The sequence below is a fragment of the Bolinopsis microptera genome, chromosome 7 (genome assembly GCF_026151205.1).
Source record: "Bolinopsis microptera isolate Bmic1 chromosome 7, MBARI_Bmic_1.0, whole genome shotgun sequence".
Lineage (NCBI taxonomy): Eukaryota > Metazoa > Ctenophora > Tentaculata > Lobata > Bolinopsidae > Bolinopsis > Bolinopsis microptera.
In genome coordinates, this window is record NC_087078.1 from 16,074,967 (window position 1) to 16,091,324 (window position 16,358).

The window sequence follows — 16,358 nt, forward strand, 5'->3', positions numbered from 1 at the left end:
TAAAAAACCCAAAATCGCCATATTCAGGTGCCTTAAAAACCATGTTAAAATTGAGTTAGAGATCTGAAATTTTTCAGGGCGTCTAGACGTTGATCAAATCGACTGCAAAAAAAAGTTTCAGGTTTCAGGAGTATCGGGAAATGGGTTTTCTAGAACCCCTGTTTTACGACAGATTGTCGTGATATATATATACATACATATTCAGGGATAGACGCTTTGCCAGTCAATTGTAGCCTGTATTTAATTGTCCATAGATTCAAAAGTATAAAAGATAAAGCCATTTCCGACCACAGGTCTTGCGAATAATTGTTTACACTTTAGTTTACATTGTATAAAAAAATTATTTGACGTCATAAACACCCCTTGATGACGTCATCAAGTTAACCGTTTTTAAAACTTGATTTTTGACAAAGTAATAACTTTTAAAATTAATTTTAAACCATTAAGGAGTAATTTTATTCAAAATCTGAGGAGATTTTCATCTTAGATAATTGTTCAAGCATTCTGAAAATCTACCGGAAAGTTTTTCTAGCTTGCTCCTTCATAAAGATATTCGTCATTGAAGTTTGTGCTTTTTTGAAGAATTATTTTATAAAAACGTCAATTTTGCGATTTAGTATTCTCTGGTGTTGGGCCATGCCTTGAGTTGAGGAGCTCAGTTCTGCTTTCTATAGGTATAAATTGTGCATTAGGCTAGTTTTGAAGTTGAAAATCGAAAAGTTGCACACGTGGGGACACGCCCAAATTGATAGAAAATTGCTAAAATCACTGAAAATTGCTGTTTTCGTCATTTTCTGTCAACTTTAGAGTGCCATTGTGATTACAGTTCTTCTTGAAATACTTTAAAACTTTGCATGCTTATCAAGCTATATATAAAACAATTACATGAAAAAATTTACGGCGATTCAATATTGGATGCGCACGCAACGTCCGCTCAAAGTTTGCACGTGCGAAAGGTGAGAATTTTGCTCATTCGTGATTTCCAACAAATTCTGCTTTGCCACGACAGTTTAATGTCATTATATATGAATTTAATGCCAACTTGAATGAGTATTAGGTGGCATATTCAGTCAGTGATCGACCGATATGCTTACCTAAACACAAGGAAATGTTTTTAAAGGAAAATTTCGAAATCGTTGAAACTTCCTCCTTATTAATTAATGAAGATATCAGTTTATATTTCGACTTTATAAAGTACCCTGACATTATAATCAAAAAGAGATGATATTTTACCAAAACCCATATTCATGGGTAGAGTGGACCGCTGCCAGTGTCTCTCTTTCCCAAACAAAAGGAAATGATATTAATTTGATTGACCGTTCTCAAATGCAAAATGATACCGAGAATGAAATCGGTCGCTCGCTTTTCCCATTCATTTACAATTGTAATAGATTAAGAAGATCTACCCAAAGGCAGCTGTACTCGGCAATAAAGATTCAATAAACTTCAGCTAATTCAATAAGCAATAACTACTACCCTTACCCCGAAATACTAGGTATCGATCCGAACGCAACCCAAAGAGATTTTTACAGCATCTGACTGATGTAATCAATCGAAATTTATTACAATTCGTAAGCCGTGAATGAATGGAAAAAGCGAGCGACCGATTTCATTCTCGGTATCATTTTGCATTTGAGAACGGTCAATCAAATTAATATCATTTCCTTTTGTTTGGGAAAGAGAGACACTGGCAGCGGTCCACTCTACCCATGAATATGGGTTTTGGTAAAATATAATAATATAAAATTACTTATTGGTTTAGTTTGGTGACATAGGAGAGCCCAGTTGAGTTTTAGTTTAGGTTTAGGTTTTAAGTTATAGTTTAAAAGGTTAGCCATGTTTCATGGCAGAGAGAGATATCATGTGTGCAGAGCCGTACCGGATTTAGAATTTGAGATATAATATAAAGTAGTTACCATGTATTAGGGTCATCTCGATTTTGGAGGGATAGCAAGTGCTTTTTAAGGTTAGATTCAATAATACCTGACGAGGCTGACAAGTCTGAATTCTTGGAAGAACCCGGGATTATTATCCCATCTTCATTAGCATCACAAATTTCGAATACATAGGGGCTGAGGTCATTCCAAATTTTCGTAGAGGTGTAAAAAAAAATCTGTTGGGAGATATCTAACCTCAGTAATGGGACAATCAGACGAAGTTTTTCATTTCTAGGACAGAACTTGAAAAGATCTTTAATTGACTGGGGGACATCAAATTTAAGAATTTTGAATAGTTCCATAAATGTATGGTACATGTGCAGATTCTCCAGGTTCATAATTTTCTGCTCAGTGAATAGCGGTTTAGTGTGTTCAAGACAGTAGTTCTTGCTAGCCATATGTTCGTTATAAGTTCTTGAACGTGCACAGGTTAAATAGTATTCTTTATGATCAAAATTGGGAATGTTACCAAATAGCAGTCTTATACATCGTTTTTGAATTGCAAAGATTTTATTCAGCTTATGTTTAGGGATCCCACCCCAGCAACTTATACAATAGCTAAGATGTGACATAAAAAGAGCATTGTATAGTTTCAAATATTCAGATTTGGGAATGAATTTGCAAATTCTCTTAATCGATACAATACTGGAGTTCAGCTTTAAAGATAAATGATTAAGATGTGGTTCCCAGCTTAGCTGTTCGTCTATTATCACCCCAAGAAACTTTGTACATTGAACTTTTTCTAGCTTTTTGCCATCTATTAAAATCGTTAGATTCCTGTTAAAGGGCCGTGTTCTGGCACAGGTCTGTGTTGCTCTTGACAAACCTGGCTGAAAATGCATATAACAATTTTTCCCTGCATTTATATGTAACTTGTTAGACTCCATATAGTTACTGACCTGTTTCATTACATTGAATTGTGCCAAGTTCTGCATATTATTATAACAAACCTTCTGCAAAAGTCAAAACATCGAATTCATCGATAACAAACTAAAATATTTAAGTAAATTTGACCAAAACCCATAATCATGGGTAGAGTGTACCGCTGCCAGTATCTCTCTTTTCCAAACAAAAGGAAATGATATTAATTTGAGGAACAGTCCGCTAATACAAATTGATACCGAGAATGAAATCGGTGGCTCGCTTTTTCAAATCAATCAGCTTTATTACAATTCGTGAGCCGTGATCGAATGGAAAAAGCGAGCGACCGATTTCATTCTCGGTATCAATTTGCATTAGCGGACTGTTCCTCAAATTAATATCATTTCCTTTTGTTTGGAAAAGAGAGACACTGGCAGCGGTACACTCTACCCATGATTATGGGTTTTGGTCAAATATCATCTCTTTTTGATTATAATGTCAGGATAATTTACACAGCTAGTCGAAACTTCATTAACAAGGAGGTAATTTCGACGATTTCGAAATTCTGCCTTTGAAAACGTTTCCTTGTGTTTAGTTAGGTATATCTGTCGATAACCGACTGAATATGGCACTTTTTACTCATTCAAGTTGGCATTAAATTCATATATAATGCCATTTAAATATCGTGGAAAGCAGAATATATTCGAAATCACGAATGAGCAAAATTCTCACCTTTCGCACGTGCAAACTTTGAGCGGACGTTACGTGCGCATACAATATTGAATCACCGTAAATTTTTGCGTAGTGGTATTTAATATATAGTTTGATAAGCATGCAAAGTTTCAAAAGATTTCAAAAAGAACTTGGATCACAACGGGACTCCAAAGTTGATAAAAATCGTGAAAATCAAAATTTTTAGTGATTTTAGCTATTTTAAATCAATTTGGGCGTGTCCCCACGTGTGCAACTTTTCGATTTTTAACTTTAAAACTAGCCTATAACACAATTTACACCTTTAAGAAGCAAAATTGAGCTCCACAACCCAAGGGATAGCCCAACACCAGAGAATACTAATTCACAACTTTTGTGTTTTTATAAAATTATTCTTCAAAAAAGCACTAACTTCAATAGCAAATATCTTTATGAAGGAGTAAGGTAGGAAACTTTTCCGGTAGATTTTTAGAATGCTTGAACAATTATCTAAGGTGAAAATGTCCTCAGATTTTGAATAAAATTACTCTTTAATGGTGTAAAATCGATTTGAAAAGTTGTTGTTTTGTCAAAAATCAAGTTTAAAAAACACTTAAATTGATGACGTCATCAAGTGATGATGATGATGATAAATTATTTTTCAATATAAAGTAAACTAAAGTATAAACGATTATCTTTAAAACCTGTGGTTCGAAATGACTGTATCTTTTATACTTTTGAATCTACGGACACTTAAATGTAGGCTACAATTGACTGCAAAAAGCGTCTATATATATCTTCACGACAATCTGTTGTAAAACAGGGGTTCCAGAAAACCCACTTCCCGATACTCCTGAAACACTCCTGCGCGCAGTGTTGTGACCTCCCTTCGTCGTAATTAGCTCGTATTCAGATTGAACAATTTTGAAGTCAAATAAATGTTGTTTCTTTTAGACTTAAATAAACAATATGGATGTAGTCCGAAAGTAATTTGTCTACTAAATAACATTTTGAAACTATGAACAAAATTGGCGAAAATTTGCCGTAGATGTGACCAAAAAACTACGCGCAGAACTAAATATTTCTTCATAGACGCGTGAAAATTTTTGAGTTTAACATTGAATATTTTAGCTTGGTTATTGTAATACTTAATTTTCAAGTCTCTATCCGATAACTAAATATTTTATCTTTACGACAGTATACAATTTGTTTGTATATTTGCTAAATTAAAAAAACAGTAGGAATAGAAACGTCGAAGGTCTTGCGCTTATTTCAGTCCCAAAATATACTCTAATCATAAACTTCATAAAACCCACTGAAAATGATGTCTACAGGCATATTAAGCCCTTACACCTTCCCAAATCATTTAGCAAGGATTCAGAGCCAGTTTTTGAAATTAGCTTTCGAATATCATTGTTAAGACATAAAACTATAAATAAATGAGTGCCTTTTTCTCTTTCGTCTCGATAGTTTCTCTTTCATTTTAACATTATACATTAGTAAAAGCAATCAGCGATCTTTATTAATCATTGAAGGAGTAGAGTAATTGGTCCTCGTCAATGTTTAGTGTCTGATTACAGTTTCGGTCCGACCTCCACAACTGAAAAGATATTGGGGGTATTATCAGTTATGTAAATGGAAAAATTATATTTGCATCATAAAACTATGAAAACATTGAAACTAATGTTTTTGAAGGCTCGCCTATTCGTTTAAGCAATCAAATAGTCAGTGCATGCACAGTAAAGAACAGTTGAAGGCACCGGGAATGTTTCAAATATAACCTCTGTCTACTATCAAGTATCAGACCACACACTCCACTGTCCACTTATATGTACTATAATGTACAATGGCAATTAAAATGTGTTCCCGCAATTTTAAAATGCGCGCATCTTGCGCCGTGACCATGATGGTCACAGCGCATGCTGGTGAACGGAGGTAGGCTGGTGAACGAGTTATTGGGACAAAATTGGAACATTTTGGAACATTGGTTACATCGGTTGTAGACATGCAGTGATTCCCAAATTTGGTTTGAGTGGTCCTAGGACCAATCTAAACGCTTTCCGGCCAGTTTTAAACCGTTCTGAGCACTTTTAGTTTTAGGAGAATATTAATTTTTGTTCATTTTCGTGCATTCCATGAACCTGGGTAATTTTCATGCTCATTGGAATTTAGAAGGTAAAATAACTCACATAACAGTGCTCCCGACAAGTTTCACGGATATAGTGATTGAGTTTCTAGTCACCTAGCCTCTTGGCCTGAAAGATTTCTTGTTCGGCAGGGTGACTGCTTGAACGTCAACTTCAACCTTTCCCACTGTGCACTGCATCGAATCGAGGTAGAGTTGTTAACTGAAATATTACATTCAGTCTAGCGACCTTTAAATCTGGGTCAAACTTAGTATTTCTGAAAGTTTCGCAAAATTTTATTGATTACAGAGGGTGTGTCACGCCACTCTCTCCTTAAGATCTTGCAGATGTTAGCACCATACCGTACCTGTTCATTATAATAGCCCTAGACTATTGCATGAGACAAGCCTTAAGCAAGCACCCTGAAATAGGATTTACCATTAAGCCTTATAGGAGTAGGAGAGTCAAGGTGGAGAAGATATCGGTCACTGGTTTTGTGGATGACATTGCTCTGATAGCAGATACTGAAAAGGAGACAGAGACGCTGATGCAAGAGATAGAAAGGGTTGCTGCCACAGTGGGACTTAGAATGAATGAAGGGAAAAACTAAATTCATTACTCAGAACATCGAGAACCCTGATACCATCAAGTCTCTGGGTAACCATGCTGAAAGAAAGCCTGTCTCTGAAGAAGGAGAGATGATAAATACGTGATACGAAACGGTATGCGAAAGCTATGTAGTTGATCAGACTTAAAGTTACGTGTTCTTAAGAGGGTGAGAGGTTCTTTAGTAAGGCCGACTGATTAAATGAGGCTCTGAAATGAACAGGAATCTAGCAATAATAGCATGGAGAGTGGGGAAAATCAAAACGCGGAATAATAATCTAACTCTAAGTTAACGATAAACTGGTACAGAAATCAAAAGTCCGAACACGGAGTCTAGGAGTAGGAAATAGCTGTGAACCAAACAAACAGAATGGCACCCGTGCATGATATATTAAAATATGTACCGTTCTAGGATGCCTCCGCAAACTTTTGCTCCTCTGTAAATGCACGTGTTAGTGCTGTAGCGAAAGCTATGTAGTCGATCAGACTTCAAGTTACGTGTTCTTATTAGGGTGAGAGGTTCTTTAGTAAGGCCGACTGATTAAATGAGGCTCTGAAATGAACAGGAATCTAGCAATAATAGCATGGAGAGTGGGGAAAATCAAAAAGCGGAATAAATAATCTAACTCTAAGTTAACGATAAACTGGTACAGAAATCAAAAGTCCGAACACGGAGTCTAGGAGTAGGAAATAGCTGTGAACCAAACAAACAGAATGGCACCCGTGCATGATATGTTAAAATATGTACCGTTCTAGGATGCCTCCGCAAACTTTTGCTCCTCTGTAAATGCACGTGTTAGTGCTGTAGCGAAAGCTATGTAGTCGATCAGACTTCAAGTTACGTGTTCTTATTAGAGTGAGAGGTTCTTTAGTAAGGCCGACTGATTAAATGAGGCTCTAAAATGAACGGGAATCTAGCAATAATAGCATGGAGAGTGGGGAAAATCAAAAAGCGGAATAAATAATCTAACTCTAACTTAATGATAAACTGGTACAGAAATCAAAAGTCCGAACACGGAGTCTAGGAGTAGGAAATAGCTGTGAACCTAACAAACAGAATGGCACCCGTGCATGATATATTAAAATATGTACCGTTCTAGGATGCCTCCGCAAACTTTTGCTCCTCTGTAAATGCACGTGTTAGTGCTGTAGCGAAAGCTATGTAGTCGATCAGACTTAAAGTTACGTGTTCTTATTAGGGTGAGAGGTTCTTTAGTAAGGCCGACTGATTAAATGAGGCTCTGAAATGAACAGGAATCTAGCAATAATAGCATGGAGAGTGGGGAAAATCAAAACGCGGAATAATAATCTAACTCTAAGTTAACGATAAACTGGTACAGAAATCAAAAGTCCGAACACGGAGTCTAGGAGTAGGAAATAGCTGTGAACCAAACAAACAGAATGGCACCCGTGCATGATATATTAAAATATGTACCGTTCTAGGATGCCTCCGCAAACTTTTGCTCCTCTGTAAATGCACGTGTTAGTGCTGTAGCGAAAGCTATGTAGTCGATCAGACTTAAAGTTACGTGTTCTTATTAGGGTGAGAGGTTCTTTAGTAAGGCCGACTGATTAAATGAGGCTCTGAAATGAACAGGAATCTAGCAATAATAGCATGGAGAGTGGGGAAAATCAAAACGCGGAATAATAATCTAACTCTAAGTTAACGATAAACTGGTACAGAAATCAAGTCTAGGAGTACGAAATAGCTGTGAACCAAACAAACAGAATGGCACCCGTGCATGATATGTTAAAATATGTACCGTTCTAGGATGCCTCCGCAAACTTTTGCTCCTCTGTAAATGCACGTGTTAGTGCTGTAGCGAAAGCTATGTAGTCGATCAGACTTCAAGTTACGTGTTCTTATTAGGGTGAGAGGTTCTTTAGTAAGGCCGACTGATTAAATGAGGCTCTGAAATGAACAGGAATCTAGCAATAATAGCATGGAGAGTGGGGAAAATCAAAAAGCGGAATAAATAATCTAACTCTAAGTTAACGATAAACTGGTACAGAAATCAAAAGTCCGAACACGGAGTCTAGGAGTAGGAAATAGCTGTGAACCAAACAAACAGAATGGCACCCGTGCATGATATGTTAAAATATGTACCGTTCTAGGATGCCTCCGCAAACTTTTGCTCCTCTGTAAATGCACGTGTTAGTGCTGTAGCGAAAGCTATGTAGTCGATCAGACTTCAAGTTACGTGTTCTTATTAGGGTGAGAGGTTCTTTAGTAAGGCCGACTGATTAAATGAGGCTCTGAAATGAACAGGAATCTAGCAATAATAGCATGGAGAGTGGGGAAAATCAAAACGCGGAATAATAATCTAACTCTAAGTTAACGATAAACTGGTACAGAAATCAAAAGTCCGAACACGGAGTCTAGGAGTAGGAAATAGCTGTGAACCAAACAAACAGAATGGCACCCGTGCATGATATGTTAAAATATGTACCGTTCTAGGATGCCTCCGCAAACTTTTGCTCCTCTGTAAATGCACGTGTTAGTGCTGTAGCGAAAGCTATGTAGTCGATCAGACTTCAAGTTACGTGTTCTTATTAGAGTGAGAGGTTCTTTAGTAAGGCCGACTGATTAAATGAGGCTCTAAAATGAACGGGAATCTAGCAATAATAGCATGGAGAGTGGGGAAAATCAAAAAGCGGAATAAATAATCTAACTCTAACTTAATGATAAACTGGTACAGAAATCAAAAGTCCGAACACGGAGTCTAGGAGTACGAAATAGCTGTGAACCTAACAAACAGAATGGCACCCGTGCATGATATATTAAAATATGTACCGTTCTAGGATGCCTCCGCAAACTTTTGCTCCTCTGTAAATGCACGTGTTAGTGCTGTAGCGAAAGCTATGTAGTTGATCAGACTTAAAGTTACGTGTTCTTAAGAGGGTGAGAGGTTCTTTAGTAAGGCCGACTGATTAAATGAGGCTCTAAAATGAACGGGAATCTAGCATGGAGAGTGGGGAAAATCAAAACGCGGAATAAATAATCTAACTCTAAGTTAACGATAAACTGGTACAGAAATCAAAAGTCCGAACACGGAGTCTAGGAGTAGGAAATAGCTGTGAACCAAACAAACAGAATGGCACCTGTGCATGATATGTTAAAATATGTACCGTTCTAGGATGCCTCCGCAAACTTTTGCTCCTCTGTAAATGCACGTGTTAGTGCTGTAGCGAAAGCTATGTAGTCGATCAGACTTCAAGTTACGTGTTCTTATTAGGGTGAGAGGTTCTTTAGTAAGGCCGACTGATTAAATGAGGCTCTAAAATGAACGGGAATCTAGCATGAAGACTGGGGAAAATCAAAAAGCGGAATAAATAATCTAACTCTAAGTTCTCCACTACCTGAATATTGATCGGGAACAGGTTAGCCGCGTATGTGGAAAGAGTGAGTTAGATTATAGGTAACAACGGGTAGTCTCAAGCTACCCGTCTTTGCACCGTAACTTAGCCATCTGATCTAGAAGAGGAAGGGAGGTTATCATCTACACATACTGTATTAGGAAGTTAATCGTGTCCTAGCTACAGATCATACCTTATTAAGAAGTTTATCGTATCCTGAAAAAAATACCTTATTAGGAAGTTTATCGTGTCCTAGAAACAGGCCATATAACAGAATTATCACTTTCTCCTCCTCCCAATCCACAGTATTCCGGAGTTTCTGCAACGTCACTAAAACTGCAAAACATTGTAAGTTCATATGTAGATTCTATAAAAGGTTTGAATTAAAGCAGAGAGGTTAATAAGCACTTATCATATTTAGATTATAGTTCAGTCAGTTTTTTTTGAGACGCCTCCATGAACCACCACGGGGCGACCTGCCCAGTAGTAAGAGCTGCCCAGTAGTAAGAGCTGCAGGAAATCACAAAAGCAATGAGGAATGTTGAAATTAAATGACTTTTGTCATTTATGGGTGCTTGTATAATAATTTTACCGCAAGATTTTGATAATCTTTGTAATAAACTAGTGCAATGATTGGACAAGTCACAATCAACAATGATAAAAGTGTTTTATATAAAATAACCTAAAGCGAGAATGTCGTTAGTTAACTATAAAATACAGTACCAAGCGATGTATTAAAGTAACACAATTATACTCGTTCTAATTGATATTAGCTTACTTTGATTCAACGAAAACCTACCTTTTATCTGCTTTCGTGAAATTCAAAAGTGATGTTAAAGTAACACGAGCCCTTTAAAGCTTGCAGGGGTTCCTCCTATTATCGTTGATCAATTATGTACCAAGTACACTATGTAATACAGCAAAGTCGTCAGTCGATAACTGCTGTTAAAGCCATGAAAGTTCAAAGCGAGTGCAGAAACAAGAAATGGCGCGAAATCATAATGTTCAAGCCACACGTACAACGTATGATCTGCATTATGCTCCTTCATCAACTAATTCTAGTTTTAAACGATTTTGACACGCTAAAATGCGCGCGTGGATTTGCGCGGCGCGTAGAAAAATTTTAAAGCTGTCGGATAGAGGTTAATAAATTTTTCTACTGTCAACACAGCCCAAGTTATTCATGTTTTAATCTCAAAAAATGTCCGATTTTTTTGTATTATTTTTAACTAATTTCCTTTTCAAATCGCTGCCACATCAAAATTATTTTACGAAAGTACATTAAATTTTCACAGAAATCAAGCTTAATCGTTTTAGAACTAAATTAAAAAAGAATTTAATATAAAAATGTTAAAACTTTAAAATTATCGAAGGAATAAATTGCCAACGTCCAAATATGTGTAAAATACGACGAAGGGAGGTCACAACACTGTCGACTTGGACAAGGTCAGGACGCCCTGCAAAGTTTCAGATCTCTAACTCAATTTTAACATGGTTTTTAAGGCACCTGAATATGGCGATTTTGGGTTTTTAACCTAATTTCGTATAACATGCTGGCGCGTATTTTGCGCAAATTTCTTAAAAACCTCCATATAACTATTTCTTATTCCTGTCATCTTTAACATTGAATCAGAATGTTTTGAACTTAAATGTACCTGCTGAATTACTTTCGAAAAAGTCTTAATGCCTGGAAAACAATAAAGGGGATATAATAGTATAGGGGGTAAATAGTATTGTGAATATAAGGGCGACGGTAATGCTTGCCAGCATTGTGATTTTCATGTCTCATTGACATTAGTATTAGATGGGCAAAAAATAAACAATTGGCATGGCGCTGCGGCTGGATATTTTATTATAACTGTTATTTTGCCAGTTAATTATGTTAATCTGTCATGGATACAAGGATACAAGGATACAAAACGTTTTGACACATCATACATATTAGTATTTGTACAATCATGATGCATGAGTAAGATTTTAATCGTTCACAGCTCGGCGAAGCTCAGTGGTTCATCGAGCGCCAATTTTACCTAACTTGTTATAACTTTTCGCTCGATGGACGGTGATCGCTTATAATTGCACAATATCAAATATAAACGTTCGAAAAGAGCGCGGCCGAGCATGCATATGGATATAAGCTCGTCCGTCTAGCATCTAGTAACGCCGATTTTGCAATAATGAATAAACATTATTTGATGCGCTTCGGCCCAATAAAGTAGCAAGTAGTGCATCACGGCATCACGCTCGCACTACAATTTTACATTTTTGCACTTATATATTAGTAACTAGTAAGCTTGGCAATATTCTCTCCGCGCGCGCGGCGCGTTCGTTTCACTTATTTTTTGTGTAATTGGTAATAAAAAATGATGATGCAAACAATATTACCCACCATCTTCCAACAAATTAAAACTGCGATTATTTTCATGTTTTGGAATGTATGCAGTATGGTGTATAGTTAATGGTGTTGAGTAATGAGTACAACATTTTTTTGTTTTTCTAATCCTTCACTGCTTGTAGCGCCCTTGACGGATGTTACTCGTCTAAATTTCTTCGAAGTAGCGCGCGCCGCTTTCTTCTCGAAATGTTATGGCCCGATGGCAAGTGCTACGAAGTAGCGCGCGCCGGGCCAGATCATTAACAATGGTCAAGTAGCGCCCTACTAGTTTAATACAAGTATCGCTACTATACTACTATACGCTTAGGCAATCTGTGGTTGGCGAGAATTATTTGATGTGCTGTGCTCTTACCTCATTTCTTCATCCTATATGTTTTAAAAATATGTTAGCTGCTATGAATTTTCTCATGTCGGTTCATTTTGTATCACGTTGCGACCCCCACGGTCGTCCTGACGATACAGGGGGAGCGTGCGCGGCGGGTCATACAACGTATGACAAGGTTCATTAATATGATGTCCGTCGAGAATATCTCAGAATGACATGGAAAATGCAAAAAGCATGTGTGATCACTTTAGCAAGTGGCGTGTCAAAAGAAGCTAATAGAAGGAAAACTGTGGAATCTGGTTGCGGCTCATGGAAGTTGGGAGATTGCCCTGAAGCTGTAGAGCGTCCAGGGGTGGTTTACACGCCTGAGCAATAAGATTGATACTCTTTCATACAGCCGCAGACTGAAAATCCTTAATTTGATAATGCTGGCAGAACAGCAAATACACGGTGACCATATAATAGATGTTTTCAAAGTAACCAATGGTTTGACTTATTGTTTGTTCGGAATGATATGAGGAGATCCTCTGTAATCTTGTTTCAAGCAACTGATGTAGTAAAAGTGTAACTATGATTAAGATACCTGTATCAAGATGGGATATTAGAAACATGAAAAGAATCATTTGAACCCCTTTTTATTTTGAATCTAGCTCTTTTTTTCTTAATGTCCAAGAGTTCCCCTTGCAACTGAATTACTGATTTCTGAGCATTAATCATGCCATTTTTTATTTCCTCCATTGTTGTCGCTTTTAGAAAGAGTTCCTCACATACGTATATACAACAATACCCTGAAACGCATCGAAGGTGCTTTACTAAAACGTCCTTGTATCGTTTCTTGAACTTGTCTAATGCAATATGATTATCTTCATCACAGTCTATTGTCTTCATCACTTCCTCAACCCAAAAACCAAGATCATTTGCATTAGCAGCATCAGCAAACATGCCCAAATATTCACTGACCACATGGTAGAGTCAAAGTCCACATTTGCCATAATGTACTCAGAATTGTATAGCACCAGACACAAACTAGCAGCTAAGGTCGTTAAATTGTAGCAATAAGAGATGAGATAAGAGAGCTCAATAATCAACGCGTAACAAAACTACATGTCACTACACAAAAAACTTTACACTACAAACTTTTTAGAAATCTTTCATAAATCCTTCTAATTTAACTTTTAAGACTAAAAACTGTCTCTGAGCTCTTGATGTCGGAAGTTTGTTCCAATATGGTCTAACTCTCTCCGGAAGAAAAGAAATATAGAGATTCTTTATCTTCGTACTACTTTTACTGTATCTACTATTTGATACCAGATTAAGACCGGATTTGCTCATTCCGAGCAAACCAATCCATAATCGGCCAAACCGCTAATAACTTTGAAAGCTTTGATAAGATCACCACATATTCGCCAATCTGCCAGCATTGTTAAATTGAGGAGATCCATTCGACGGCCCGGCTGTATGGAAGAGTACCCACCTCCTTAACTATTATAGTGTCATGTGTACTGTAAACAACATCAATTTACAAATTAGATTAGCAGTATTTGAATCACAATTGTAGCAGCTATTTGTTTGGATCGCTGCAACAGGTGGACCTGGTTCTGATAGATTTGTAGTAGTGGGATTGGAAATTTTAGATACTGTTTACAATTCTGTTGATGAAGTTGTTGAGCCCTAGCAATTAGCATTTGATGATTTTGGTTATGAAGCAGAAAGGAAGTGATAATGGGGGGGGTGTCACGTCCGTCTATGTCCGCTTGTCTCATAGAATCCAAAAAGGACAGGACATAGGCGGACATAGGCGGACATAGGCGGACATAGACGGACATAGGCGGACATAGACGGACATAGGCGGACATAGGCGGACATTAATGGACACCTAAATTGCTAAATAAAATGTTCAATTTTTGCTGTTATAGGGGGATCATGTTTTTTGTCCGTTCGGTACCCTATATTTTCAAAACGGACAAAAAATAGAGCGGACAAAAACGGACAAAAATGGACAAAAACGGACAAAAATGGAAATAACATTTAGATGCTTCCTCCTACTCTTCCTCCTCCTCCCCCTGGCACAGTGTGCCCGCGAGCCCAATTTTCTGCAAAAAGTCAGTATTTTTCTTCAACCAGCCTATTTTCAATTTAAAACCACCCTATCCAACCTAAAATTGCATGAGAAATCGTTTAAAGGGGTTTTCAAGATGATTAGAAGGATTTTTGACCTCATATATTGATTTAACCTGATTTTTTGTGTAAAATTACATTTTTTTGCCGTTTTTTCCCATATTTTTGAACAAATTACAAAAATAAGTGACAAATTCACTTTGGTGAGCATCCATAATTTACGCTATCTGTAAGTATAGGACATTTAGAGTAATCTCAGAAAAATTTACAGTGTGATATTGTGGCATGATTTTTTTATGGGCCATCAAAGGTTTAAGATTAGACAGAAATTTTGTGAATTTTAGGACTTTTTGATTCCATTTTTAGACCATTTTATCACTTATATCAATTATAAACTACTTCTTTGTGTTTTAAATGGAAAGAGGTTATCAAGAGCTTTCATTCGATATCTCCATACATGGCTTTTGATCAAAATTCGAATTTTCTGGGACAAAAACAATGTTATTTTGAGCTAAATTGAGTTACGCGGTTACAAAATAGGGTAATTTAGCCCCAAATTGCTGATATTTTCTTTTTTAAAGCCTTTAAATCACCTCAACAAGTGTTTCCGGACCTTACAATGACCAAAAACACTTAAAAAGCAATCTTGATGCTCTCAAACAGTTCAGAAATCATTATTTTTGCAATTTAAGGTCTAAAAATGGTACATTTAGCCCTTTTTTAACTTTAAAGGACCCTAATTTCAATAAAATTACCAAAATTTTAGGGCAGTAGCTGAAAATAGTTCCCAAATAATCATTCTTAGGCATAACCATACCTAAAGGTTACTTTAAAACACATGTGGAGACTCTTAAACTGCCCCCAAGATTAGTTAAGGGTAAAATAGTGATATCCCCATATTTTGGCAGTAAAATTTTTTGAGGGAGGCTGGGGGTACTTAGGGCCATGGGAAGGTGTCAGATGACAAATTCTGGTTCCCCATTATGTTTTTTCTGTCAATGTAAGGTATCAGGCATAACAAATAACTTAGTTAATAGTTCCCAAAACTGCGATCTGGAAGTTGATTCTGCACTTTGGTACCATGCGAACGAAATTTTGTCCTTCAAAAATGATAAAAACATCGAATTTTGCCTGCAAAAATAGAAATTTCAATTCAAATATCACCCAAAATACTTTTTGCAGCCTCTGGGCACACTGTGCCTGGGTCTTCCTGATCTTCCTCAGTCCTCTTCCTCCTCCCCTCCTCAGTCCTCCTCCTACTCCTGCTCCTCGTCCTCAGTCCTCCTCATCAGTCCTCAACAGTCCTCCTCCTCCCCAGTCCTCCTCCTCCTCCTGGGTCCTCCTCCTCCTCTTCATCCTCCTCCTCTTCCTCCTCAGTCCTCAGTCCTCCTCCTCATCCTTCTCCTCAGTCCTCCTCCTCCTGGGTCCTCCTCCTCATCCTTCTCATCAGTCCTCCTCCTCCCCAGTCCTCTCCCAGTCCCCCTCCTTCTCCTCCTCCTCTTGAGTCCTCCTCCTGAGTCATCCTCCTCAGTTCTCCTCAGTCCTCCTTCTCATTTCTCCTAAGTCCTCCTCCTGAGTCCTCCTCTTCCTTCTGAGTCCTCCTCCTGAGTCCTCCTCCTCCTCCCTCTCAGTCATCCTCCTCAGTCATCCTCCTCAGCCATCCTCCCCAGCCATCCTCCTCAGCCATCCTCCTCAGTACTCCTCAGTCCTCCTCCTTCTCAGTCATCGTCAGTCCTCCTCCTCAGTCCTCCTCCTCCTCCTGTGTCCTCCTCCTCCTCCTCCTCCTCCTGGGTCCTCCTGGGTCTTCCTGATCCTCCCCAGTCCTCTTCCTCCTCCCCTCCTCAGTCCTCCTCCTACTCCTCCTCCTCGTCCTCAGTCCTCCTCATCAGTCCTCAACAGTTCTCCTCCTCCCCAGTCCTCCTCCTCCTCCTGGGTCCTCCTTC

The 16,358-nt window shown here is 37.9% G+C and overlaps 1 long non-coding RNA gene across 1 annotated transcript; it reads right to left on the bottom strand.

Moving 5' to 3' along the window:
• Positions 1–4,462: 4,462 nt before the first annotated feature.
• LOC134818615 (uncharacterized) lies at positions 4,463–10,763 on the bottom strand. The gene is made up of 4 exons (XR_010160685.1): positions 10,377–10,763; positions 9,807–9,913; positions 5,678–5,836; positions 4,463–5,088 (listed from the first exon to the last, which is right to left on the bottom strand). It is a non-coding gene; the product is annotated as an uncharacterized LOC134818615 (long non-coding RNA).
• Positions 10,764–16,358: the final 5,595 nt, after the last annotated feature.